We start from the raw sequence: 27289 nt of genomic DNA, 5'->3' as shown, positions 1-27289 counted from the left end.
AGTCACAAATTAACAAGTCATTATAAATCTAAGGCACCAATATTTTAGGTCTTTTTCTCATTTTTTAAAGGAAGAACAAACTGATTGAGATAACCATAGAAATTAAAGTAATTTTTATGCACAGAACACTTAGCTGCTATAAAAGAAATTGAACCTTCTCTAGGTTTACTGTTATCATTAAGGTGGTAGACAATTCTTCCTTCCTTCATTCAAATATGAATATATGTCAATATTCATAATGTGGCAGTTATCCTATTTACTTTCTTGTTATTCACAGATAGCAAATGTTATTCACTTACATATAGTGTATATATATATATTTTTTTTTAGCCCAAATTAGATTATACATTTTGTTATATAACAGTAAATTTTTTTTAGATTTTTATTTATTTATTTATTTGACAGACAGATCACAAGTACACAGAGAGGCAGGCGGGGGCGGGGGGACAGGCTCACCGCTGAGCAGAGAGCCCGCCCGATGTGGGGCTCGATCCCAGGACCCTGGGATCGTGACCTGAGCCGAAGTCAGAGGCTTTAACCCACTGAGCCACCCAGGCACCCCAAGGTATTATTCACTTAAAACATTTTTTTTGTTATTGAAATATAGCTGCTGTACAATGTTATATTAGTTTCAGAGGTACAACATAGTGATTCAACAATTCTATACATTACACAGTGCTCACCGTAATAAATATAACCACCATCTGTGATTAAAAGTTATTATAATATTATTGACTATATTTCCTATGCTGTACTTTTCATCTCCATGACTGATTTATTTTGTAACTGGAAGGGTATGGATATTTTAAATAAGGTTCCATTACTGGGACATTCCCAAATGTATTTAACTAGTTCATTTTGGAGAGGGAGGGTTGACATTTAGGATGTTTGTTACAAAATAACCACACATAGTCAGAAATCTTCATTGACTTAAATTTGTCTACAGGACAAATTCTTCAAAGTGAAATTGTGAGATCAAAAGGTGCTCTTTAAAGTTTGACAGATACAGCCAAGTTGTCCTTCTAAATTAATTTATACTATCACAAACAATATATGAAAGTGTCCTTTCCCCCATCCTCAGCAACAATTAATATTATGAGATTTTTAATCTGACAATCCAGAGTTGAAAAATAATTTCTAATTATTGTTTTAATTTGTTTTTGTTTACTCCTGGTCACATGCTCTTCTTTTCTGTGATCAATCCCTTCATTACTCATAACATTCCCCCATTTTACTCTAGGGTTTTCTTCTTGATTTATGATGGTTCTTTATATTACGGGTGTTATGCCTTTTCATAAATAGAGCAAATGCAGAATTTTTTATTTCTTTAATAACCTTTATAAAGCTTTTAAAGTTTTCTGGGTTTTGTACCTCATTTAGAAAAGTTGCCCCATTCGTAATTTATTTTTTAAAAATTGAATCATGCATTTCTCTATTGATTTTATGATTTCTCTTTTGTTACATATGAAATCTTAGATACGTTTTACTGTATATATGAAATGTTATGTATATTTCGTTATATATATGAAATACATTTTTATGTAAGGAGTAATGTAAGGATCCTGACTTATTTTCTTTGCCAATGTATTTCTTCACACTGTTCATTAATTTTATGATTCGTTTGAACTATCACCTTTACTATATATTACTTGCCATATATGCTGCAACCTATTTCTGAATGCTTTATGTCAGTGTTTCTCAAAGAGCAATCAGTCTATTACTTAAGGTCATCTGTGGTCCATGAGACAGTGTGTAGGTGGTTGGTTTGCAGGGAAAGTGTGATTATACCATTTGGTTCACCAGTTTAAAATATAAGATTAATTATGACTTTTATAGAAATCCCACCTTTCTTGATAATTGTCATATCTTTATTTATTATTATTATTTTTAAGTAAGCTGCACACACATTGTGAAGCTTGAACTCACAACCTTAAGATCAAGAGTCACGTGCTCTACTGACTAAGCCAGCCAGGTGCCACAATTGTCATATCTTGAAACATTGCCCCGTGTTAGTTCATCTTGGCTAACGTGTTCAACATGGTGTATAGGCATACCTCAGAGATACTGAAGGTTGGGGTCCAGAGTGCCATACTGAAGTGAATATTGCAATAAAGCAAGTTAACGGAATTTTTTGGTCCCCAGTGCATATAAAATTTATGTTTAATTTATACTGTAGTCTATCAAGTATACAATAGCATCATGTCTAAAAAAAAAACAATATGCATACTTTAATTAAAAATGCTAACCATCACCTAAGCTCTCAACGAGTTATAATCTGGGGCACCTGAGTGACTCAGTTAGTTAAGCATCTGTCTTCGGCTCACATCATGATCCCAGGGTCCTGGGATCAAGTCCTACATCGGGCCCTCTGCTGAGCAGAAAGTCTTATCCTTCACCCTCTGCTCCTCACCTCCCTCCCCCTGACTTGTGTGTGTGCACTCTCTTTCTCTCTCTCTCTCTCAAATAAATAAATAAAATTTTTAAAAAACTAGGTACAATCTTTTTGCGGGGGGTGTTTCGCACCTTGATATTGATAGCTGCTGACTGGTCAGGGCATGGTTGCTGAAGGTTGGCATGGCTGTGGCAATTTCTTAAAAGAGGACAACAGTGAAGTTTGCCGCATCGGTTGACTCTTACTTTCACAAATAATTTCTCTCTAGCATGCAGTGCTATTTAAAAGAACTTTACCCACAAAACTTCTTTCAGAATTGGAATCAGTCCTCTCAGACTTTGCCACTGCTTTCTCAATGAAGTTTATATAGTATTCTAGGTCCTTGTCATTTCAACAGTTTTCATGGCATCGTCACCAGGAGTAGACTCCTTGTCAAAAAACCGCTTTCTTTGCTCCTCCATAAGAACCAACTCCTCATCCATTCCAAGTTTTATCATGAATTACAGCAATTAGGTCACACATTCAAGATCCACTTCTAACTGTAGTTCTCTTGCTTTCTCCACTCCATCTGTGGTTATTTCCTCCACTGGAGTCCTAAACTTCCATCAACGTCCTGCATGAGGGTTGGAATCAACTTCTTCCACATTCCAGCTAATGTTCCTATTTTGACCACTTTCCATGAATCACAGATGTTCTCAGTGGCATCCAGAATGGCAAATCCTTTCCAGAAAGTTTTCAATTTACTTTGCCAGATCCCATCAGAAGAATCACAATCTAGGGTAGCAGTAGCCTTTCAAAATATATTTCTTAAGTAATAAAACTTGAAAATAAAAATTACTCTCTGATCCATGAGCTGCAGAATGGATATTGTGTTAGCAGGCATGAAAACAACAGTAATCTCATTACACATCTTCAACAGAGCTCTTGGGTGGCCAGGTACATTGCCAATGAGCAATAATATTTTGAAAAGAATTTCTTTTTCTGAGCAGTAGATCTCAACAATGGATAAAATATTCAGTAACCCATGTTGTGAATAGATATGCTGTTATCCAGGCTCTGCTGTTCCGTTTATAGAGTATAGTCAGGGTAGATGTAGCATAATTCGAAAGGGCCAGTGGATTTTCAGAATGGTAAATGAGCGTTGGCTTCCACTTAAAGTCACCATCCACATTAGTCCATAACAAGAAAGTTAGCCTGTCCTCCGAAGCTTCAAAGCCAGACATTGACTTTACCTCTCTAGCTATGAAAGTCCTAGATGGCATCTTCTTCCAATGTCAGGCTATTTTATTTACATTAAAAATCTGTTGCTTAGTGTAGCCCCTGTCATGAATGGTCTTAGCTGGATCTTCTGCAGAATTCATAGCAGCTTCTCCATCAGCTTCACCTTGCACTTTTATGTTATGGAGCTGACTTCTTTCCTTAAACCTCATGAACCAACCTCTGCTAGCTTCACACTATCTTCTTTAGCTTCCTTACTTCTTCCAGCCTTCATAAAATTGAAGAGTTAGAGTCTTCCTCTGGATTAGGCTTTGGCTTAAGGGAATGTTGTGGCTGGTTTGATCTTCTACCCAGACCATTGAAACTTTCTGTCAACTATAAGGCTGTTTTTGCTCTCTTGTTATTTGTATGTTCACTAGAGTAGCACTTTTAATCTCCTCCAAGAACATTTCTTATGCATTCACAACTTGGCTGTTTAGCGCAAGATGCCTAGCTTTTGGCCTGTCTCAACTGTCAACATGCCTTCTTCACTAAGCTTAATCATTTCTGGCTTTTGGTTTAAAGTGAGAGCCATGCAACCCTTCCTTTGACTTAAACAATTAGAGGCCATTGTAGGGTTATTAACTAGCCTGATTTCAATATTGTAGTGTCTCAGGGAGTAGGGAGACCCCAGAAGAGCGAAAGAGATGGGGCAATGGCCAATCAGTGAAGCAGCCAGAGCTGCTTTTATTAAGTTCAGTGTCTTATATGGGCCTAGTCCATGGCTTCCCAAAACAATTACAATAGTAAAATCAAAGATCACAGATCACAAATCACCATAACAAGTGTAAAAAGAAGGAAACAGTGTGATGTTGCAGGAATCCCCAAAATGTGACACAGAGCCATGAAATGAACAAATACTGTTAGAAAAATGGGGTTTGATAGACTTGTTCAAAGCAGGGTTGCCACGAACCTTGAATTCATGAAAAACACAATTATCTGTGAAGTACAATAAAGCAAAGCACAATAAAATAAGGTACATTCGCGTTTTGTCATAGACAATGAATTTGCAGGTCATTTGTGAATTACTATTTTCATTATGAAATTTACTTCTTTTTAAAAAAATATTTTATTTATTTATTTGACAGAAAGACAGACAGTGAGAGAGGGAACGGAACACAAGCAAGGGAAGTGGGAGAGGGAAAAGCAGGCTCCCCACCGAGCAGGGAGCCCAATGTGGGGCTCAATCCCAGGACCCCGGGATCATAACCTGAGCCAAAGGCAGACGCTTAATGACTGAGCCACCCAGGCGCACCCTGAAATTTGCTTTTTATATCTTTTGGACCATGATATGTACTCAGTTCACACACACACAGACAGACACACACACACACACACACACACACACACAAGATGAATGGCTCCAGAGTAATTCATTAAAGTAGAAATTCGAGTCTTTTGGGCTGTCTCATACCTTAGTGACTGTCTGTCTTATTGTCTTATTTGGGGGGACTAAATTCTAGCTGAGTATGGATCAGATCAGATACCCCATCTCTGGCAGTCAGCCGACGGTCATGTGTCCTAGTTATCACCATCAGATGTACTTGCTCCAGGTTTTTAACCCTGAGAGTTATCATAAGGCAAAGTTTCTTTAGAGATTTTTCATGGTGGTTGAGACAGTTGAGCAACCAATTGTGGGCAGGGAGGGTCCAGAGCCTGCAGGGTTCAGCAGCATGAAAGACCAGTGCAGTATCCTACAGTGGCATTGCAAGGGGCAATGTCCAAAGCAGGTTGTTCTTCTGAGGGATCTTTACTGTGCCTTGTTCCCTTGCTCTTGCCCTAACCTTGATCCATAAACTGCCCAATATCCTTCCAATTAATTACTGTTTTATTGTTGTTTGCAACCATTATAGGGAATATAACAATGATGTTTAGATTGTCTTGGGTTGGTGGTCCATCTATTTCTAGACTTTATTATGTTCTTAGTGATACATTTTTGCACAATGGTAGTGTATTCATTTTTTATGCTGTATAACAAATGACCACAAATGTAACAACTTAAAACAATACACGTTAATTATCTCAGTTTTCATGCATCTGGAGTCCAGGCACAACTTAATTGGGTTCTCTACAAGGTTACAATCAAGGTGTCGTTGGCCAGGGCTGGTTTGCATCTGGAGGCTCTACTGGGGAAGGGTCTGCTTCAGTCTTACCCTGGTTATTGGTAGAATTCAGATATTTGCAGCTCTGGAACCTGTGGCGGTTTGCTTCTTCAGAGCCAGCAAGGAAAGCAAGACTCTAAAGCAGATCTACTGTCAAGGCAAAAGTCCTGTAGAATATAACATAATCATGGGAGAAACACCCCATCTCCTTTGACAAATCCTGTAACATAGCATAGTTCTGGGAGTGATACCCAGTCATCTTTGCCATATTCTATTCATTAGAAGCAGGTCACTGATTCCACTCATACTCAAGGGAGGGGATTACACAAAGGTTTGAATACCAGGAGGCAGCCATCATGAGGAACCCCCCTTACTACCTATCTGCCATAATTGGTAGAAAGCCAGCAAAACTTTCATGTCAATTTCAAACAAGGACAATGACATTTCTAGGAAAACAATCAAATGTTTCCAGAACAAGGTCGAAATAATATTTTTAGTAGATAGTTGATGAATTATTTCAGTAAAGATGAAGAAAAATATACAAGAACAGAGGCCTTCTTGAAAACATAGTTATAATATTTCTGAAAGCTTGTAGCCAGCACAACTTCAGTAATCACTGTTATGGTTTGCAAAGAAGCAGGGAAAAAATTCTAGAAATAATGACTTATGCAAGGTTGGCTTAATAAAAAGGGCCATTAAAGAAATAATGAACATTTACATGAGGAACAGAAAAAAAGGGAATTTAAAAATTCCCTTATAAAAATTGTTGAGTGATTAGTGCTTTGTTAAGGAGGTTGAAATCTCAAAACTCCTGTCTCCGACCTTGTTTTTAATATTTCCTGCCACCTGGCAGAGGCATGAAAGACTTGCTGTAATTCCCAGTGACTAATATTTGTGAGCTTGAGTTTGCAAACCAAGTAGAACCAGAAATTAAGGAAAGTGCTGAATGTGTAACCTGACCAATTGCTCAACTATTTCAATCTAGTTATACTGATCAAGGTGAAAATTGGTAAAAAGATCATTGCCATCAATAAAAACAGTGATGATAATCATGGTGATTTGTTAATTTAAAGAGCATTCCGGATAGAGAGGATAGCAAGTGAAAAGTCCCTGAATGAAGAATGTATTCTTTGAGAAAGAGCAAAGCGACCTTTGAGACTGAGCAGAGATCTGGGGATGGGAATAAAAAATGAAGGAGGGTTCATGTAAGGCTTTGTAGATCTTTGGCTTTTACTCTGAGTAGCCTGGAAAGTCAATGCTAGGTTTTGATGAGGAGCTTCTATAAGAGTTCTGATGATAAAAAGTGACAGAAATGTAAAAAGGGCTCCCGGATTGTAGTGTACCTTTATAATAGATTCTTACATAAAACTAATACAATAGAATATGCACCAGAGCATCTGAGATGCATATACACATATGATGCTCTTGTCTCGATCTCAAATGCTAGAAGTAAACAAATGATTAAGATAGTTGTACCAATTCTGAGTTAAGTTTTCAATGATATTAAGTGGTCTTCTCAAATACGTATTAGCTTACCCCAAAATACAAAATACAAACTTAAAAAAAAAAACAAAAAACAGACAAGTTACAAGATGAATGCTTACTTAGCAGGCTGAATTGCCATGCTTTTCCTTCGAACATATTAAGAATACCCAATCCACAGACAATGTTTTTGCATATGGGAGTGCAAATATCATTCATTGTTCTTTCTAGTCACTTGGATAAATCTCTATTTATTTATTTCTTTATTATTTCTATTTATTTCTATAAATCTCTATTTTCTAGTCCTATTTCAGATTTGTCCTTAATAATTAGTAGTTTATTCTGTTTATGCTGTTCCAAATTTGTAACTTAGATAGTTTGTAGCTTCCCCCAAAACTGTGGATGATATTATCTTTCTCATTATAATTTTCTCATTGCCTAGGTGTAAAGAAGTAAAATTACTCTATCAAAGCCTCAGCCAAGGCTTGATACAGTTGTTGAATCTACATAATAATGAATGGCTTTTTAAACAGTGTCCCCTGTTTAACTGAACACTTTTTGAATCATTGTATCTTTCTGCATTTATGAGCCATCAGTGACATGCCTCATCATACAACTATTGCTGAAAAGGACTCTGAAGTACTGTCTTTCTAAATCAAATTAATGGATGAGATCTGCCTATAGCAATGTTTCATTGTCAAACAAACATAACAGAACATTTTATAGCCAAAAGAGCTTTAATATTTAGCTTCATCACATTGCAAGTTTATACCAACAATGTTAGCATTGCTCAAAACATCTAGAAAACTACTAAGTAAAAATGTATTCAGTGTCACTTTATAAGTGTTACAAGGAAAAGAGAATTACCTTGAATTTGCCCTTTGTTTTATGCCCATGTAGATCACCTATTTTCACTTTTGATATCTCAATGGGCCCTTGATATCTAAATTAGGGCCCTTCTGAGAGGATTGATCATTCTGAGGAAAAAGTCTGAGTTTTGGGGTGATAAAACCTGAATCTTAGTGAGAGCTATTTCTACATCTCCAGCTAATGATGGTTGCAGAACACTCCTACATGAGTAAAGATAGAGACGAGTTGAGTAACATGATTGACAAGCTTCATCTAACTGATCAAATATATATATGCATACATATTATAAATATATATTCCTTTTAAGCACGCACAGAACATATGCAAACATTGACATTTTGCTACATCACAAAAGAAGTGTTCAGAACTTTAGAGGATCACTTGGAGGCAGTGAATATTCTCTGACTAGAATGCAGTTAACTTAGATGTCAACATGGTGATCATTATGATAATATGTTCTGCTTCCTAGACAGGATGACAACTTGTTATTAATATCCTCATTTTGCTCCACTGATTCTAATATAATCTCTGCCTGTATGGGTCTGCTAGTACATGGTACCATGAATTCCTGTAGAAAAAGCATCTAACACAGATGTGTTGGGTCAGAACACTCCTAGAAACATGACTCTTGAGCTGAAACCCAGAGGATGGACAGATGAGCGAGGTTAACCAGGAGACTCAGAGTCTAACAGAACAGAATAAGACCCTTGGGCTAAAGCCCAGATGAGAGACACAAGCAGAGCAACTTGCTGTTTAGCTGAAGTGCAGAAATGGAAGAGAGATGAGCCAGGAGATGAGTCTGGAAGGTAAAAGTGCCCAGTTTGTGACACTTTGTTATATCGGCCCAAGGAAACTCATATAGTTTGTTTGGTCTCTCTGAATTTGCTTCAGAATTTTTCAGGGGCACCAAGATGGTTCATGACAGTAGAAAAGAAAAGTCTCAATTTATATTATATTTCAGGTGATTTCATTCTAAATTATTTTAGAGTTAACATTAGCAACATTACATGTTGCATATGTAATAATGAATTGAATGCATCATCATTTTACAGACATCATTGGTAAGCAAATTATTAAAATTTCTGCTCAAAAAGTTCTTTCTTTAGGGCCACTATTTCATAAATCATTTTCCCACTGGCTCCATGATTGGCTTCAGAATTGTATTGGAATAAATATAATTTCAAACCAAATATAACGTCACTTCTATTTGGAGAAAGTTCTGGTGGTCCAGTTCGGAAGTAGCTCAAAAAATCAACAGGTTGTGTCACATTGTGAACAGATTCCTTGGGAAAACTTGTTGATTGATATTCCAAAAATAATTAACATTAGGTTTAGCTCAATTTGGGATTTAGTGATGTTTCATACCATCCCATTGTGGAATCAGGTTATCGGTTATAACAATCTTCTGTCAATTGATTATAATAAATCGTTATATTCATCTATGTCTAACTCATAGATAATGTACCTTCCATGAATTTGGAAATTTAGTTCCACAAAGAAGTGACATCACTAGAGAGAAGCAGAGGTGAGAGTATATAGCTCAGGGTGAATGGGGCTCATAAAAATTCAGCTCTAGGGGCGCCTGGGTGGCTCAGGTGGTTGGACGACTGCCTTCAGCTCAGGTCATGATCCTGGAGTCCCGGGATCGAGTCCCACATCAGGCTCCCAGCTCCATGGGGAGTCTGCTTCTCTCTCTGACCTTCTCCTCGCTCATGTGCTCTCTCTCACTGTCTCTCTCTCAAGTAAATAAATAAAAAAAAAAAATCTAAAAAAAAAATAAGAATCTTAAAAAAAAAAAATTCAGCTCTAGATAATGATATTTAATTTCCACCTTTGTTTACCATTTAAAGTCAAACCACTAGGTATCTTTAATCCAGCTCTTTAGAATGTTAACTGTTTTACTTGAAATGCACATTCAGTTTACAAGCAGCAATTTAGTGTTCTGTTTCCTTGAAGCATTGCTATTAAATAAAGAGCTGGAAAGAAGTCATCTATTACAATGTGTTTCTTCTTTGTGCAAGCCACTATTCTCACCTCATGCCATGTTGCTTGCTGAATATCAAAAGACATTAGAGGCAACATGATTTCAGATCAAAAAATAAACATCTGCTTAGCCCAGGGTTTTCAAATTACAATTTTTCTCATTAAAGAACTCAACAGAATTCTAAATATAATGCAATTTTAAGACTAATGTTCCTTAAATTAAAGAGCTGCTACTTCAAACTATTAAACGTTCACACTTTTTCAACTTATTTGCTGAAGAATGCTGAAAACACACTGAAATTTTGCATAATGCTACACTTGTCGGTCTGTTCTATGATATCATGTTTTGACACAAGTGACTTTAAATGACATTTATTGATATGGATTCTTGAATATTTCAGGCTTCTTTCTTCATAATAGAAGGTATGGGTTGTTTATTGTAAGTTAAATTTAATATTGTAAAGTGCTGTTCCTAATTGCATGTTACAGGTCCAACATCCCCAAGATAAAGGAAAGGTGTGAATATAGTGAAAACATTTGACAAAGTTGTATTATTGAGGGGTGAATTTCTAATTTCTCTCTGGAAGGGAAACACTTCTGGTGAATATATTAAGAGTCATTGTGCTGGCATTGATAATTCATCTTTTCCATTCTTGAGAATATGACTATATGCCATTTAATATAATTTTGTTTTATGATTATGTCCTTTACATCAAAGGAGGGCTAATAAATTATAATAAGTTGTATTTGGCACTATCAATTAACAATTTGGAAGAGACTATATATTATATATCCCCTACCTCACACAATATATGAAAATAAAATACAGATGAATTAAAGATTTACATCTAAAAAATAAAAATTGCCAGAAGAAAATACTGAAAAGTGTAATTTCCTTTTTTTAAAAAAAAGATTGATTTATTTATTTGAGAAACAGAGAGAGTGTGTGAGCATGCACGTGAGGGGGCTGTACAGAGGGAGAGAATCTCAAACAGATTCCCCACTCAGCATGGTGGAACCTGATACGGGGCTTGATCTCGCGACCCATGAGATTATGACCTGAGCTGAAACCCAGAGTCAGAGGCTCCACTAACGGAGCCACCCAGGTACCCCTCAAAAAGCATAATTTCATATCATTAGAGTGTGAAAGTCATTCCTTAATACAACACTTATAATCAAACCATAAAAGAAATGACTGAAGGGTTTGTATACCTAGAAATGTAAGCTGATGCTCTATAAGAAAATGTAAATTTTAAAAAACATGGGGAAAATATTTATGTCAAGAAAAACATGTCATTAACAGTGGTATAAATATGTTTTTAGCCTTCTATAATAAAATTTATAGTTGTTAGTTCTCTAACAGATGTTTAAGTAAATATCTAATATGTCTGAAGTAATAGACTAAGTGCAAGAGAGATGCAGATTCTACTCAGATGGGGTCCTTTGAAGAGCCCCAAATCTAGAGTTTTCTTTCTATTTTGTTAGAGTGTCCAGGTCTGTAAATGGTTGTTTTTAAATTATAAAGCTATATTCCACTTTAAAACCTCCACATAGAATAAGCATTATCTAACATTAGTATTATAACATAGCTCCTTAAAGTTTATTGATTTTTTTAAATAACTGAATTAGCTAGTTCCCAAATATCCATAGTATAATGAATGAGTGATAGACCTTTAAGATATAATTAACTTTATTTTACAGACATCTAAAAACACACATAGAAACATTTTGATATAATTGATATAATACAATTACTTCTTAGATATAACCTAATCTTTCCGATACAACTGAAAAGGTGTCCCACTTTGCACGATTTAGGATTGAACTACAGCTCCCTTTCCTATGTTCATGGAGCAAATAGAGAAGATAATTAGATTAGAGAAGATAATTAGATCCACTTTTTTTGAAATGTCAAGAAGGGTAGAGGCACTCTGACCTCAGCTTTAAACTTAACCAAGAATATGGGAGTATTTGAAGCTGTTCAACATGCTTCTCGTGGAATTTCCCCCAAGCACTAACATCTGAACAGGGTGAAGAAAATATGCAAAAGAAGCCTTATTCTCTCTTGACACAAAGTTATGCTCAGCGGGCTAACTATAATGCCACCACTTAGTTTCCCATCAGCAAAGAAAAACATTTCCCCATTCTTTGTAATGTTTGTGCTAAAAGAACAGTCCTATGATTATTTTTCTTATACTCTGTAGTCAATGTTTCTTAAGTCCCTACGGTGGGGGTACTTAAAAGTTCTTCTACATGACTTTTAAATGTATTTTAGAAGACTGTAAAGGTTGAGTTTTTACCACGCTGGTCAGCATTTATATTTTTTCTATTTTTTGTGCATAAAAAGCACAAAAAATAGAATTATCCTTGGTCGCCATTAAAATGTAGAACATTCTGCAGTGACTGGTTGCTGATGACTGATATTGGTAATTGGAAATATTATAACTTATGAAACAGTACTAAGTGATATCTGTTGTAACATGCTCATTACATCCTTTTCTCTCACATACATGACATTACCTCCATTTTGGGTATAAGAAACCGAGATTCAGAGAGGCTAAAAAACTTGCCAACGTCACACAGCTGATAAGTAACATCACGATTCAAACCCAGAACAATCTGACTCCAAACCCTCCTGTTAACCACTGACATTTTATCCTCTCAAATTTCTATAATAAATGGAAGCAGTCTAACCTGGGTTCATTCGTTCGCACCTGCTTAGGCTATAGGTCCTACTCTAGACTCTAGGGATGTAGTGGTGAAGACAGACTAGGACCCTGCCCTTGTGGGCATGCATTCAAACGAAACAGATAAATACTTAGTTAGGTCATAATGGGGAAAAATAAAGGGAAATAGAGAGTCATGGGAGGTACAAATTTTATTTATAGGGGCAGGGAGGGCCTCTGTGAAAATTTGTTAGCTGAAGGGAGACCTTGGATGAAATGAGAAAGGAGGAAGCCACACAGATATTTGAGGGGAAGATTATTCCATGCAGAAAGAAGGGCAAGTGGGCTGGGAATATGTTTGTGTCTGAGGAACCAAGGGAGGCCGGTGTGGCTGGAGAGGGGAGGGTGAAGGACAGCAGGGCCCCTTGAGGCAGGCTTTGTAGGCCATGGTAAGGATTTCCTATTATTATTGCTTTTTAATGTGTGCTAGGAAACCAATGAAAACTTGACCTTATGGGAGAAAGCGGGGCTCATTGGCCCTGGCTGTAGGGAGAATGAACAGCCGAGGGGCCAGAGCCAAAATCAATACAGTCAAGAGGATGCTGCCCTGTCCCCAGAGAGAAGTTGTAGCTTAGAGAAAATGGCAGCAGTGGGGGGGACTGGTGAGCAAGTGTATTTGGGGTATAGTCAAGAATTGGGGGCATTTATATCTGGCTGGGGATAAGAACAAAACTCAGAAGAGTAGAACCATAAAGACAGTGTCTGATTAGAAACTGCACTGTGGGCTGCCAACACTTCCCTGTTTCTCCTGCCTGTTGTTTGGGGCAAGCAGACCTGGTGACAATGGTGGGTATTTTGAGATTGGGGAAAGGTTGTGAGAGCCTCACTTGAGTTTCCCCTAGAGCTTGTTTTTTACTTCTTAAGATTTTATTTATTTGTTTGAGGGAGAGAGAGAGAGGGAGCACAAGCAGGGGCAGCAAGAGAGGGAGAAGCAGTCCCCCTGCTAGGCAAGGAGCCTGATGCTTGGCTCCATCCCAGGACCCTGGGATCATGACCTGAGCCAAAGACAGATGCTTAACTGACTGAGCCACCCAGGCGCCTCTCCCCTAGTGCTTGTTTAGTCATTGGTTTGCCTTAATAACTAGTAAGAGCTTATCGTTAACTCTGCATAGTTTCCTCAAAAGAATTAAATCCTGGGGCACCTGGGTGGCTCAGTGGGTTAAGCCTCTGCCTTCAGCTCTGGTCATGATCCCAGGGTCCTAGGATTGAGCCCTGGGATTGGGCTCTCTGCTCAGCAAAGAGTCTGCTTTTCCCTCTCCTTCGGTCCCTCTCCCCATCTCAAATATGTGTGTGTGTGTATATATATATATATATATATATATTTTTTTTTTTTTTTTTTTTTTTTTAAGAAATAAATCCAAAGGACAACAGCAGAGTAAATGGATCTGTGTGCAAATTGGGAAGAGTGGGAGGAGTGGGGGGAAGGTGCAGAAAAAGCAGGCAGGGCTGACTTGGAGGGAATGCTGCAATCAGTGGAATGAGTAAGGGGAGAAGAAATGCCGAGTGGGAAGGAAACCTAACCACACTCACGGAGGCTGTAGCCGGGGTGGGAAGGAATCAGAGGCAGTGGATTGTTGAAGTGCTGGGAAGACAAATGCTCTAAGTGAGGCAGTCTAGCTAGCATCATGGAAGGCACAATCCAGCTCCTCACTTTCCTGAGGCGGGTAGTTCAGTCCTACAACTGCCTCCCTGCCCCAGAATACACGCGCGTGAGCAAGTGTGTGCGTGCTTGCCTCTGTGCGTGGGCATTGGCTAAATAAAGCCAACTAGATCTTGCCTCCCCTCCTAGCTTCCAAACCACCTGTGCTCCTCCGACCACATTCAAACTCAGTAGCTTCTCCTTCCTTTTCTCCTTTCGTTTTGTGTGTATGTTAGAAAACATGACATTCAAACCCAACAGGTCAGGATGGAGGGGAGGAAGAAGGGTGTAAAATGAGCCTGAATCAAGGAAAATTTCCCAGGTGCAAGAATGAGGTTTTGCCTGGGCTTTAAAATGTAGGCAGATTTTGTTGATGCACATTCATGTGCTTGTGTATGTGTGTGTGTGTGTGTGTGTGTGTACATGTTTGTACATGTGTGGTTGGGGAAGGGGGGCCTCCAGGATTTACTAGAGAACCTCAGGTGTTTGACTAAAAAAGAGTGAAAGCTGCTATCTGATATGCTCATGTCTTGAAAAGTATTTTTTCTTTAAGATTTATTAATTTATTTTAGAGAGAGAGAAAGAGAGAGCACACAGGGGGTCGGGCATAGGAGAAGGAGAGAGAAAGAACCTCTAGCAGATTCTGTGCTGAGCACAAAGGTGATTGATGAAGGGCTCGATCTCACACCCCTGAGACCATGACCTGAACCGAAATCCAAGAGTCCAATGCTTAACTGACTGAGCCACTCAGGCACCCCTTGAGATGTACTTTTTAAGCACACATGAGTTTGTTGTGGTTCTTTGTGATGAAACCTAAAATCCCCAGTTTAAAAAAAAAAAAAAAAGAGTTAAATTCTTCCGAGGAAAAGAAATTTACCTAAGTGCATCAGGTAATCAGGTAGCAGCCTGGACCTAAACAAGGATACCCGAACACCTGTTTCTTTTCCCGTAGCTGGTGGATTGTTTAAGCTGAAGGCCATTGGAGCCAGCATTTCTCAGATGAAAATCTCTTCAGAGCGACTCAGGCCGTGCTCTTCTCCCTGTGGGATGTACGAATTAGCTGCCGAAACCGCGACCACACATGTGTGCGTTGCTTTGTTTTCCCCTCAAATAGACTCCCTCTAAGCTGGGTCAGTTTTCACTTCTCATTACAAAGCTTAGAGTTTGGCCAATCCAACTGTGTTGCTAATTCCTGTTGTGGAAGGTGAGCAGCCCTCACAATTCCTGAATAACCTGGGAGGTAAACAGAGCTGAGGGTGGTTTTACCAGAAACAGCAGCAGTCACAGTCAGGGGACCCACCTGGAGGCAAACCTGGGCTGCCACACGTGGCCTGTTTGCTCTGGTAGATGGTGTGTGTGTGACGGTAGTCTCATAGCACTGTGAAATTCTTTTACTTCTCAAGAGCCGGTGTAAGTAGGATGACTCCTGAACCCTGGGCAGGCAGAGTACCCGCCTCGTCTCAGGAACATCCGTGTGATTTCTGGCCAGAGTTAGCCCAGAAGCTTCTGGCAAACAAGAGAAAAGCACCAGGTGTTCTCAGTAGTGGTCTACTTCTCCCGTAAAAGTTGAAACTGACAAATTTCCCAAAGCAGTAGAAGGGCTCTTGGTTGTGCCTGGTGTTATAGTTGCCTCAGTACAGAAGTATTTGTCCTGGAAGCCTCTCGACTCAGCTGTGTCAGGGGTGTCCCATATAATGGAACGTGGGCCCTTAGGAGACAAGGCCAGTCATGGGACACACCAGGAAGTCGACTCCTGCTTAGAAACTCAAGCTGCTTTAAGGTTTCACTCTGGATTGGGGAAAAGCTATTCCAAAGTGAAGTGGTCTTTGCACCTTCATGTAATGAAGTCTTCTCTGACTCCTGCCTGTGAATCCACCTTCCTGCCTAGAATTGGGACAATGGGATGTTTCTGCACCTCTACTGCTAAACCCCTTACCCTAATAGACTCTGAAGGTAAAAGGTAACATGGTGAATGTAAAACCTCTAGGCTATTCCTTATGGTGTTGAGGACATTGTTTTCTAATGGTCTGGAATTTGGCTTATTATACTGCGGCTTTCCATATGCCAAGTTTATTTAGGGGCAGTAGTTTATATATGGAATAAACAGAAGAATATTGAAAGCTTGGAAATGAACCCTGACATTTGTAGAAAATTAGGGGCTCCTGGGTGGCTCAGTTGTTGAGCATCTGCCTTCGGCTTATGCTCATGGTCATGGTCCCAGGGTCTTGGGATGGAGCCCCGCATCCGGCTCTCCACTCGGTGGGAGACCTATCTCTCCCTCTCCTACTCCCACTGCTTATATTCCCTGTCTGACTGTCTCTCTGTCAAATAAATAAAATAAAGTAAAATAAAATAAAATAAAAATTGGTTTATCACTAAGGATAAATTGATTGCCACAACAATTCAATGGGGGGAAAGAAGCATCTTTTCAACAAATAGTGCTAGGGCAGGTGGATACCTACATGCAAAAGAATGAAATGGGAACCCAAACCCCCACCATAGACAAAACAACCAATTCAAAATTGGCCAAAGATCTAAAGGTAAGTGCAAAAACTATAATACTCTTATAAGAAAACCTTGGTGTAGTCTTCAGGGTCTTGGAATAGATAATGGTTTCTTAAATATGACACCCAAAACATAAGAAACAAAGTAAAAAAATAGATAATTGGGACATTATTAAATTAAAAGTTATTTTTTTAACTGAAAACTTTTGTGTTTCAAAAGACACCATGAAGAAAGTGAAAAGACAATCCAGAGAATGGGAGAAAATTTTTGTAAATCATTTATCTGATCATGGACTTATATGCAGAATGTATAAAGAACTATTACATTATAATAATAAAAAGACAACCCAACGCAAGGGTGCCTGGGGAGTCTGCTTGAGGATTCTCCCTACCCCGTTGCTTCTCCCCTGCTGACGCACACACACACTCTTTCTCAAATTAATAAATAAATCTTTAAAAAACATTTAAAAAGAAAAAAGACAACCCTACTAAAACTTAAAGGATCTGAATAGACATTTCTCCAGAGAAGAAGTACAAATTGTCAATAAACACCTGAAAAGATGTTCAACAGCATTAGACGTCAGAAAAATGAAAATCGGAACCACAGTAATATACCTTATGTAGAATGACTATAAGCAAAGACATAGGTAGTAGCGTTGGCAAGTCTGCAGAGAAATGAGAATCCTCATATGCTGTTGGTGGGAGTATAAAATGGTATGGGCACTTTGGAAGACAGTCTGGCAGTTCCTCAAACAATTAATCATAGAATTATGATATGACTAGCAATTCCACTTCTAGGTTTATACACAAGAGAAATAAAAACATATGTTTGCAAACATATGATTGCAATACAGTATTTACATTCCTTGTCCATGAATTTCTAAGCAGCATTATTCATAATAGCCCCAAAGTGCAAACAACTCAAGTGTCCATCAGACTAACAAATGGATTGATAAAATGTAGCATATATATTTGGCAATAAAAAGAAATGAAGCACCGATACTGCTGAAACACAGAGGTCCCTTGAAACCGTTATACTTAGTGAAAGAAGACTACATATTGTATTATTCCATTTCTATAAAATGTCCAGAATAGACAAATTCTTAGAGCCAGAAAGTAAAGCAGCGGTTGCCTAGGGCTGAGGCGGGGTGGGGGAGGGGATTGTGGGAATATGGAGAGGATGCTAATAGGTACAGAGTTTCTTGGTGACTAAAATATTCTAAAACTGATTGTCATGATGATCACACAGCTCTATGAGTATACTAAAAAACCATTCAATTTCTCACTTCAAATGGGTGAATTATATATTGTGGGGATTAGATCTCAATTAAGGTGTTATAATAAAACAACCATAAAAAATAGGTGAGGGACGCCTGGGTGGCTCAGTTGGTTAAGCAGCTGCCTTCGGCTCAGGTCATGATCCCAGCATCCTGGGATCGAGTCCCACATTGGGCTCCTTGCTCAGCAGGGAGCCTGCTTCTCCCTCTGCCTCTGCTGCCATTCCGTCTGCCTGTGCTCGCTCTCTCCCTCTCTCTCTGACAAATAAATAAAATCTTTAAAAAAAAAAAGATTAAAAAAAAAATAGGTGAGTAGAGAGGATGGATTAATTGTAGGCTTTCTTTGTATTTTTCATTCTCTCCCCTTGGCCTTTATCTGCTTTCTTGGGTGTTTCTTTGAAAACATCTGAGGCAAAGGTTTACAACCCATTGTTTAGAAGCCATCAAATTTGGGAGAAAAAGCTAGAGAGAAAAAGATGATTGCAATACAGTGTTTACATTCCTGATTTACCTGTTGTTCATGTCTCAGACTTTGTTCTTCCCTGCACACCTGTTACCTTGTACTACCTATCATCTCTCCTTAGAGATAGAAGGTCTTTGGAATTTTTAATAAAATGTCCTCAGTTTCTTGGTCACACTAATCTCCTGAGAATCGAATGTAGTTTACATTTCCCCAAGTTTGCTCCCAGTAAGTTGCCATATAAGAGGTAGAAGAAAGCAGGAAGGCAGCAGACATGATGTTTCCCCCTACTTTCTGGCAAAAATCAGATCTCTAGCAAGATCAAAGAGTCCTTTATTCCACTAACTGCACTTGGTATCATCCTAAGCTGATTGCAGGGGCAACTGTTTTAAAGCAAGAAATACAGTTTCAGAAAGAGGAAGTCACAGGATAAAATCCATTCTTTAATTTCCTCTCCAAGCTGAGCTGCGAGATGTGGAAGAGAGCAGGGGCACAGGGACCCTGTGGCAGGTGTGTGTGTGGGGGGGGGATGTGCCCTGGGATGTCAGACTTCTCCCACCTAGACCAGGGCAACTGACCTTGACAACTCAGTGATCTCCCAGGAGCCAAAGCTTCCTCGTCTGCAAACTGAGGGATCTGAAGTCTTTCTCAACACAAAAGGTCTTTGATTTTATGATCACATAAGCTGATCTGGAATTCTCTGAGAGATCAATGATAAGTGAACATTCAGGTAGATGAATCTGTAATTGAATGAATATAATATCCAGTGTTTTGATTCGTGAATAAATGTCATCATGGAAGAAGCAACTTTATGGCTTTCAACAGGCATCTGTAGCTGCAACTGATTAGTGTAACATTTTAAATTAATGATTCAAAAACAAAAAGATTGTATGTTAATTTTGCAATCCATAAAAAGTTGAACACAACAGACATGCTAATTCCCAAACTTCTGTTCAAAAAATTAACTGCCTGACTCCAAATGAACAGAGGCTTGATTGACCATAGTGAAACAGAATATTTTGAATGTTGGATGACCATAGTTCAACTTGAACCAAATTTGATGTGGTTACTTTTATTTTTTACATTTTGGGGGGGGGGGGGGATTGGGATATAATTTACATATAACGAATTGCACAGATTTTAAGAGAATAATTCAGTTTTGACAGATGCATACCTCCATGCAACCCAGACCCCTATCAAGATACAGATTATTCCCATCCCCACAATAAGATGCTTTGTGCCTACTTCCTTTCAGTCGACTCTCAGGAGCAAACAGGAGTCTGATTTTTTTCACTATCCACTAGTTTTTTCGGTCTTTGAACTCTATCAATGCAATCATATAATATATGCTCTCTTGTATCTGGTTTCTTTCACTCAGTAAAATGAGGTTCACCCATTTTGTTGGGTTTATCAGTAGTTTCTCACAGGTTGGATTCCCCAGAAAGAGACAAATATTAGCATGCAAGGCATCAATTAAGAAGGCCTCTTGGGATCTACAGCTTTGGAAGGGAGGGGAGAGAAGTAAAACTGAGCAGAGGGAGACGTGAAGCTATGAAGCAGTCCCCACACCAGCTTCAGTGGATCCCAAGGGGAGCTCCCAGCAATGGCCGCCATGGATGCATGTGTGGTTCCTGCCTGCCAAGGGGAGCTCTGGAGCTGTATGGCCTCTCAACATGATCTCAGGTTGGGTCACATTTTGCCCAACCCCGTGTGGATTGGGCTAGACGTGGACTGCCTCTCCAGGAAGAGGGTGTTGCTTTGGGCAAGGCTGTGAGGTTCAGCCAAGAAAATTCCACGTCCCCCTCTCCCAACCCCAAAAAAGGGCTGACTGCTGAGGGCTGTCTTCCAGCAATGCTCCCAGCTGATGGGGAATTAAGTCCTTTATTCCTGAGAGGTTTTTGGCTATCGTGAATAAAGCTTCTAGGAACATTCTTAAACAGTTCTTTTAATGGGCATGTGTTTTCACTTCTCCTGGACAAATGCCTGCAAGGAGAATTTCTGAGTCATAGAATAGGTGTATGTTTAACTTTGTAGAAACTGCCAGACCAAATTTCTAAATTCCACATTATCATTTTATACTCCTGCCAACAATATATGAAAGTCTATTTGCTATATATTCTCCCCAACCTGTATAGCCAGTCTTTGTAATTTTAAGGAAGACTTGAAAATTTTCCTGACCACTTGGATGGGAATGTCAGAAGGGATTTCTGCTTGGATTAGAGTGTGGACTAGAAATATTCTGAATTTATGATATACAAAAAGCATAAGTTCATATATACTTCCATAGCAAAAGTCACATTTAAGTTGTTCATTTCAAGTCCTCTGTTATTTTGGAGGTGTATTTCTGTATCCAAGTTTATTTCAAAATTACTTTATATTCTTAAAGTTCAAGTTGAACTTAAAAACCTAACATGAAGTTGAACCTCCTTAATGGTGAGGTTCTTTTGTAGTTGAAAATAAAGAGGGTTCTCAGGTTCTTTTTCCTAACAGATTCCTTCAATAAGTATATTTAAATAATGTGTTTTAATAGTAGCTAATTTTTGCTGTTCAGTTACTATATGCAAGACCATGTCCTAATCAATTCACATGTACTACATCATTACAGCCTTACAATTGATTCAGATACTATTATTATCACCCCCATTTACAAATGAAGAAATAATAGGGAAATATGGAGCTGCTTCTTTCATTCAACAAATATTTATTGCCACCAGTATGCAAGGGGAGAGGACTGTACAAAAAAAAATCTTTTTCTTCATGGAATTTATATTCCAATAGTAGAAGAGAGAGAGGAAAAAGAGATAATGTGAGCAATTTCATTCTTGTGTATTCAGTCTATATTTTTTATTTGGGGTAGTAATTAGAAAGATAGAATGGTATAATGTATACAACTTACATTATTCTATATTATAATACTACTCTGTATTATGCAACACAATAGGCACCCACAGCTGAATGTCTAAGTGTTGCAGATAATGGTTCAGATACTTCTTTGAGGGTCAAAAATGGATCACAAATCACAGTCATTAGGGCTTAGATTCACACTTTGGGCTGTCATTGAATTAAGTGATTCCTAAGAATTGCTTCTACAGTTCAGATATGCTGGGTGGAAGTGGACAATTCAGCTTTGTCAGTATAATTTTTTTTTTTTCAAAGTAATCTCTGTATCCAACTTGGGGCTTGAACTCATGACCCCAAGATCAAGAATGTATTTTCCACTGGCTGAGCTGGCCAGGCACCCATCCACTTTAAAATTTTTGAATGAAATATGATGTAGGCTTATAAAAGCCATATATTTTGATATATAAACTACATGTGCCCTCAGTTATTATCTATAGCATATTTTTCTGGCTCTGGCCTGCTCTGAACTCATCAGAGGGGAAAGTGCTAGTTAGCTTAACCATCTAGTTACCTTCCTCAGCTGCTAAGGTCTCTTCCCGTTCCCTGCTACTCCTCTCCCTCAACTCAAAGTAAGCGTCACATATATTCTACTTCTTCCAGTCCTCTGTTTTTACTGAATAGATCTTTCTTTCATGTAATCTGCATTCCCACTTGTGTTAGTTATCTGTTGCGGCATAACAATATTACCACAAGTTTAGCAACTTAAAACAATACGTATTCTCTTAGTTTTTGTGCATCAGGAGTTATGGCACCACTGAATGAGGTCCTCTGCTTAGAGTCTCAGGACCTCACAACCTGCAATCAAGGTGTCAGCCAGGGCTGTGGTCTCATCTGAGGCCTGACTGGGGAAGCCTATGCCTCCAAGCCCAGTGAGGTTGCTGGCAGCATTTCATTCCTTGCAGAATGCCAGACTCAGTTTGTTGCTGGCCATGGGCTGGAGTTAGCCCTCTGCTTCTTGCCTCTCAGCCCTCTCCACATGGTAGCACACAGCATAACATTTGCTTCTTCAAAACCAGGAATAGAGTGTCTCCTAACAAAGCAGACATTATACTCTTACATAGCACAATCCCACACATAATCCCATACATCCTTGCCATAGTCTATTGATTAGAAGCAAGTCACAGATCCCATTCATTCTCAAGGAAAGGAGCTCACACAAAGGGGGCTGCCTTAAAATCTGTCCACCATAGTACCAGTGTTAAGAAACGTCTCTCTCTTTTTTTTTTCTTCAAGATTTATTTATTTATTTGAGAGTATGTGTGTATGCAAGTCTGGGGAGGGGCAGGAGGGAGGGAGAGAGACAAGCAGACTCCATGCTGAGCACAGAGCTCCATGCAAGGCTCCATCTCACAACCCTGAGATCATAACCTGAGCTGAAACCAAGGTTCAGATGCTCAACCAATGGAGTCATCCAGGATTCCCATTAAGAAATATTTCTTGTGGGGCACCCGGGTGGCTCAGTTGGTTAAGCATCTGGCTTCAGCTCAGATCATGATCCCAGGGTCCTGGGATCAAGTCCCACATTGGGGGGGCTGCTCATTGGGGGGCCTGCTTCTCCCTCTCCCTCTGTCTCCCACTCCCCCTGCTTGTACCCTCTCTCTCTATCAAATAAGTAAATAAAAATCTTTTTTTAAAGAAATATTTCTTGCATTACCTCAGTCAAATGTTCCCTTTCTGCAAAAGCAGAGTAAATTAGAATCCTCCCTCCAGTTTGCTAACCTGTGTGCAGTGATTTGTGAGTTGATGAGCATTTCTGTTTAGCTTTAGCTGTTTCTCAACCAAATCAATTTGTAACAAATAGATATAGGACAGTAATCTCAAAGGAGAAGTGGAACAAAGTTTTAACTGGGGACATTGAAGACATAAAGGTATGTATCTAGTAGATGCATATCAATGGGATTATGAAAATATTCAGATTCTATGTTTTCTCAATTAGTGAATCAAAAAAACATAAGGACTTACCTATAAATGGTATTCTTTTGACACTACTTCTATTGATTATCACTAGGACTGATAGTAAACCCACACTACTTTTACTTCATCCTCAATTTCTTTTTCCTGTATCCCTGGGTATCCACAGGATTAAAAGATTCGTTGGTACAAATCATCTCCCTCCATCCTGTCCCTCTGTCCTTCCTTCCTTCCTTCCTTCCTCCCTTCTTTCCTTCGTTCCCTCATTGCTTCCTTCCTATATGAAATACATAGTTCCTAAGCACTCACCCATATCCTGACTTTAGGCTGGTGTTACAGTGGTAAAGAAGACATGGCCTCCAAATGACATTCAGTTCAGTGCAAGAGACCGAGGAGAGAGCCTTGAGACAAATCCCATGGGGAAGTTGCTATAGAAATATATAAAGTTCCCAGAAGATTTAGCATCTAAGTCAACATACCTCTTAGAACATAAAATATAGGCAAACTGGAGGCCAGATTTTAAGAATCAATCAACCCCTGTTGACACGGAAATTAGAACCCAAAGGAGGATGAGTCCTCTAGATAGTAATAAAAGAAGGAGACACACGGAGATTTGAGAATCAAGGTTTTCAGTAAACTAGATAGATTATGCAATGAAAATAAGCTATGCATTTTTAGAGTAACAGCAGTGTTGTGAGGCTATGAAAGAAAAGTCTTATTCTGCCAATGGTAATGCCAGTTTTCAGAGTATGGTAGCAGATACTTCTATATTGCCATAAATAAGGGAATACAGCTCAATGTTCATGGTGGTTTTGCATAAAAATGAAAAAGTCTAGTTGAAATAGGGTAATATTTAACTTGGAAACAGAGCAAGAATTATCACCCTAAAGTCACAGATGAAAATGGGAAATGTATAGTAGTGTTAACTCTTTTATTAATAAATGTAGCTGAATATTATATTCATCATTGGTTCAAAGAACTATATCACCGTATGTCTCATTGGTTCACAAAATAATACTGTACAAACACACCTATGAAGAAGAAATCGAATTATTCAAAGAAATAGTAAAATCTTGGGGGCTTCGTATAGGTTTTGGAATACTTTACAGAAAAGCAAAATTCACAACTTTTTCTCCTGCTACATGTCTTTTAAAGTATAACAATTAAACTTTCAGGTAAAACGTGCTTCTATCTTGTATATTGGGCTCTTCTCTACCCTGTAGAAATTTCCCGTGTGTATTCTCGTAAGCTGGGGAATGCAAATGCTTCAGTGAAAAAACCTCATTGCTTGGGAGAGGGGTGTAAATTTAAAATGGCAGTATTCCAAGCCCATTTTGTATGGCGACATTAATTGTGTGATTATATGATTTCTCCCTGAATAAATCTTGTTTTGATGAAAGATTAAAGTCTGAACACCTGCAAGGTGCCTCGCTCACCCCCACCCACTTCTCAGCTTCCATCCCCATCACCTGCTTGGAGAATGTGTTGGCTTTCCTTAACTGAGAAGTAATTTCCAGTTACTAAAATCCATTTTATATTATAAATCCTCTTCAATATGTACAACTTTTCCCTAGAGGGTTGTGTTGCTTGGAGACGTTTCTGAGACTTAAGATTTAAGTTCTAATAAATTTAAATATGTTTTTAGGAACCAACCTTGTAGGGTTCTTTTTTCTGCTTTAAAATACCAGAAGTGGAATGCCTGCATGGCTCAGTTGGTTAAGCTCGTCTGACTCTTGATTTTGGCTCAGGTCTTGATCTCAGGGTCATGGGATCTAGCTTGCATGCGGAATCCCTGCTCAGCGGGGAGTCTGCTTCCCCTCTCCCCCTCTTTCTGCCCTTCCCCCTGCTCCTGCACTCTCTCTCTCTCTAAAATAAATAAATAAAATTTTAAAAATAATAAAATAAAATACTAGAAGCATGAAAGTAAAGAACAGTTGAAGTTAAGCCTGTTAAATATGAGAAGCTATTTATTTTGTTTGTGATTCTCTTAAGATGCTATTTGGAGTTTTAAAGATAACATTGTACTACAAATAAAAAATATTGGGGAGAGATATTTACTTTAAAGGAAACAAAAACACACAGTAGATAGGAGTTCTTCATCTGTGTTTGGTTCTAGGATGCTGAACTCTTTAATAATGGAAGTGGTTTAAGTAATATTAATAACGAATCTGTATTTTTCTCCCTGAATGCAGGACAGTAGGTTTTAAATTCACTTCCCTATGGGGCATCTGGGTGGCTCCATTGGTTGGTTAAACATCTGGCTCTTGATTTCTGCTCAGATCATGATCTCAGAGTCCTGGGATGGAGCAGCTCATCCTCCTTCCCCTCCCCTCCACCCCCCTCCTCTTCCTCCTCCCTCTTTCCTCCCGTCTCCTCCCCCTCCTCCTCCCTGCTTGGGATTCTCTCTCTCCTTCTCTCTGCCCGCACCCCTTGCATGTGCACATGCACTCTTTCTCTCAAAAATAAAGTAAATTCACCTCTCTACTAGTGATGTTTCAGCTCTTCCAACTTCCAGGTAGTTCTGTTTTGCATCTTGAGTTGTCTTCACCTACATCCCAATTACTTTTTCCATTCCAAAGTGTAGAGGATTCTCCGATGGCATGAGCCCCTGCTTTTCACATGGATGAAGGACGGTACTGAATGTACCAAAGCAATAAATCGCCTCTCTTGATTTTTAGTTCTTTCGTTTCTGTCCCCTTTTTTTATTCTCCTTCTTCTCTGTTCATTCGTTTTTTCTTTTCTTCTTCACCTTCATGAGCTTAATACTTAACTAATTTAATTTGTAACTTTATCCCTAAAGCAGCCTTCCTGCCTGCCTGCCTCCCTTTCTCACTCCCTCCCTTCATTCCTTTAAAATAAAGGCAGTTAGGGTTTTAAATATGCCTCTAATTACCCCCATTAACATCAACCCACATGTTCTGTGACACTTTCATTGTTGTTTCCTTCTAAACATTTTATGAGTTACAATTTGATTTCCTTGTGTTTCTTAGGAGTACATTTTTTTTTAATTTCCAAAAAATATATGGGAGACATTTTTGTTTCTGTTTTTAAGTATTTTTCTTCTTGATTTGGAAATCAATACATTTAATTATGGTCAGAGATTGTGGACTGTTTAATATGAGGTCTTTAAAATTTATTTAGATTTTGTGTATGATTCAATATTAACTCAGTGTCTAGTTGCCATTTCTTGAGTACAGGTCTCTACATACATCTGCTGTCAAGCTTGTCATTTGGATTGTTCAGATCCCTAACCTTGAAAGTATTTTGATCGCTTGATCTTACTGCTTTTTGATGACATACTAAAAATTCTCCATTTTCTTGTGGGTTGGTCAGTTTATCCTTTGCTTTTCATATTTCAAGGTTCTGATAGTGGGGTATTCCCCTTAATAATTTGTATGTGCATCTTCTTGTTACTTTTTTTATCCTTTATAATAGATCCCTCTATTCTAGCAATATTTTTTTAAGATTTTATTTATTTATTTGACAGACAGAGATCACAAGTAGACAGAGATGCAGACAGATAGAGAGGAAAGGAAGCAGACTCTCTGCCAAGCAGAGAGCCCAGTGCGGGACTCAATCCCAGGACCCTAGGATCATGACCTGAGCCGAAAGCAGAGGCTTTAACCCACTGAGCCACCCAGGCACCCCATTCTATTTATTATTTGAACTACAATTTTAATTCATCTATTTTTTTAAAAGATTTTATTCACTTATTTGATAGCTCACAAGTAGGCAGAGAGGCAGGCAGAGAGAGAAGGGAAGCAGGCTCCCCGGCGAGCAGAGAG

The 27289-nt window shown here is 38.7% G+C and overlaps 1 protein-coding gene and 1 long non-coding RNA gene across 7 annotated transcripts in view; one reads left to right on the top strand and one right to left on the bottom strand.

Annotated features, from left to right (window-relative positions):
• The window catches only part of LOC309864903, a 32764-nt gene extending 8873 nt beyond the window's left edge, over window positions 1–23891 (bottom strand). Inside the window, exons 1-3 of one of the 2 annotated variants that reach the window (XR_014311833.1) lie at window positions 23814–23891; window positions 15378–15491; window positions 5803–5887 (exon numbers count right to left, since the gene is read on the bottom strand). This is a non-coding gene — a long non-coding RNA (uncharacterized lncRNA). Of the gene's footprint in view, window positions 1–5535; window positions 5902–15328; window positions 15492–23813 lie in introns of those variants that run through there. The other variant, XR_014311834.1, reaches the window with a different exon arrangement.
• Window positions 1–27289, top strand: part of PHACTR2 (phosphatase and actin regulator 2) — a gene marked incomplete at its 3' end in the record, with an annotated part of 257615 nt that overhangs the window by 100187 nt on the left and 130139 nt on the right. The gene's annotated exons all lie outside the window — the stretch shown is intronic.

This window comes from Mustela nivalis, assembly GCF_964662115.1.
Source record: "Mustela nivalis genome assembly, chromosome: 5".
Lineage (NCBI taxonomy): Eukaryota > Metazoa > Chordata > Mammalia > Carnivora > Mustelidae > Mustela > Mustela nivalis.
The sequence above is the reverse complement of the archived record's forward strand: the minus strand, read 5'-3'. Positions and strand labels throughout refer to the sequence as shown.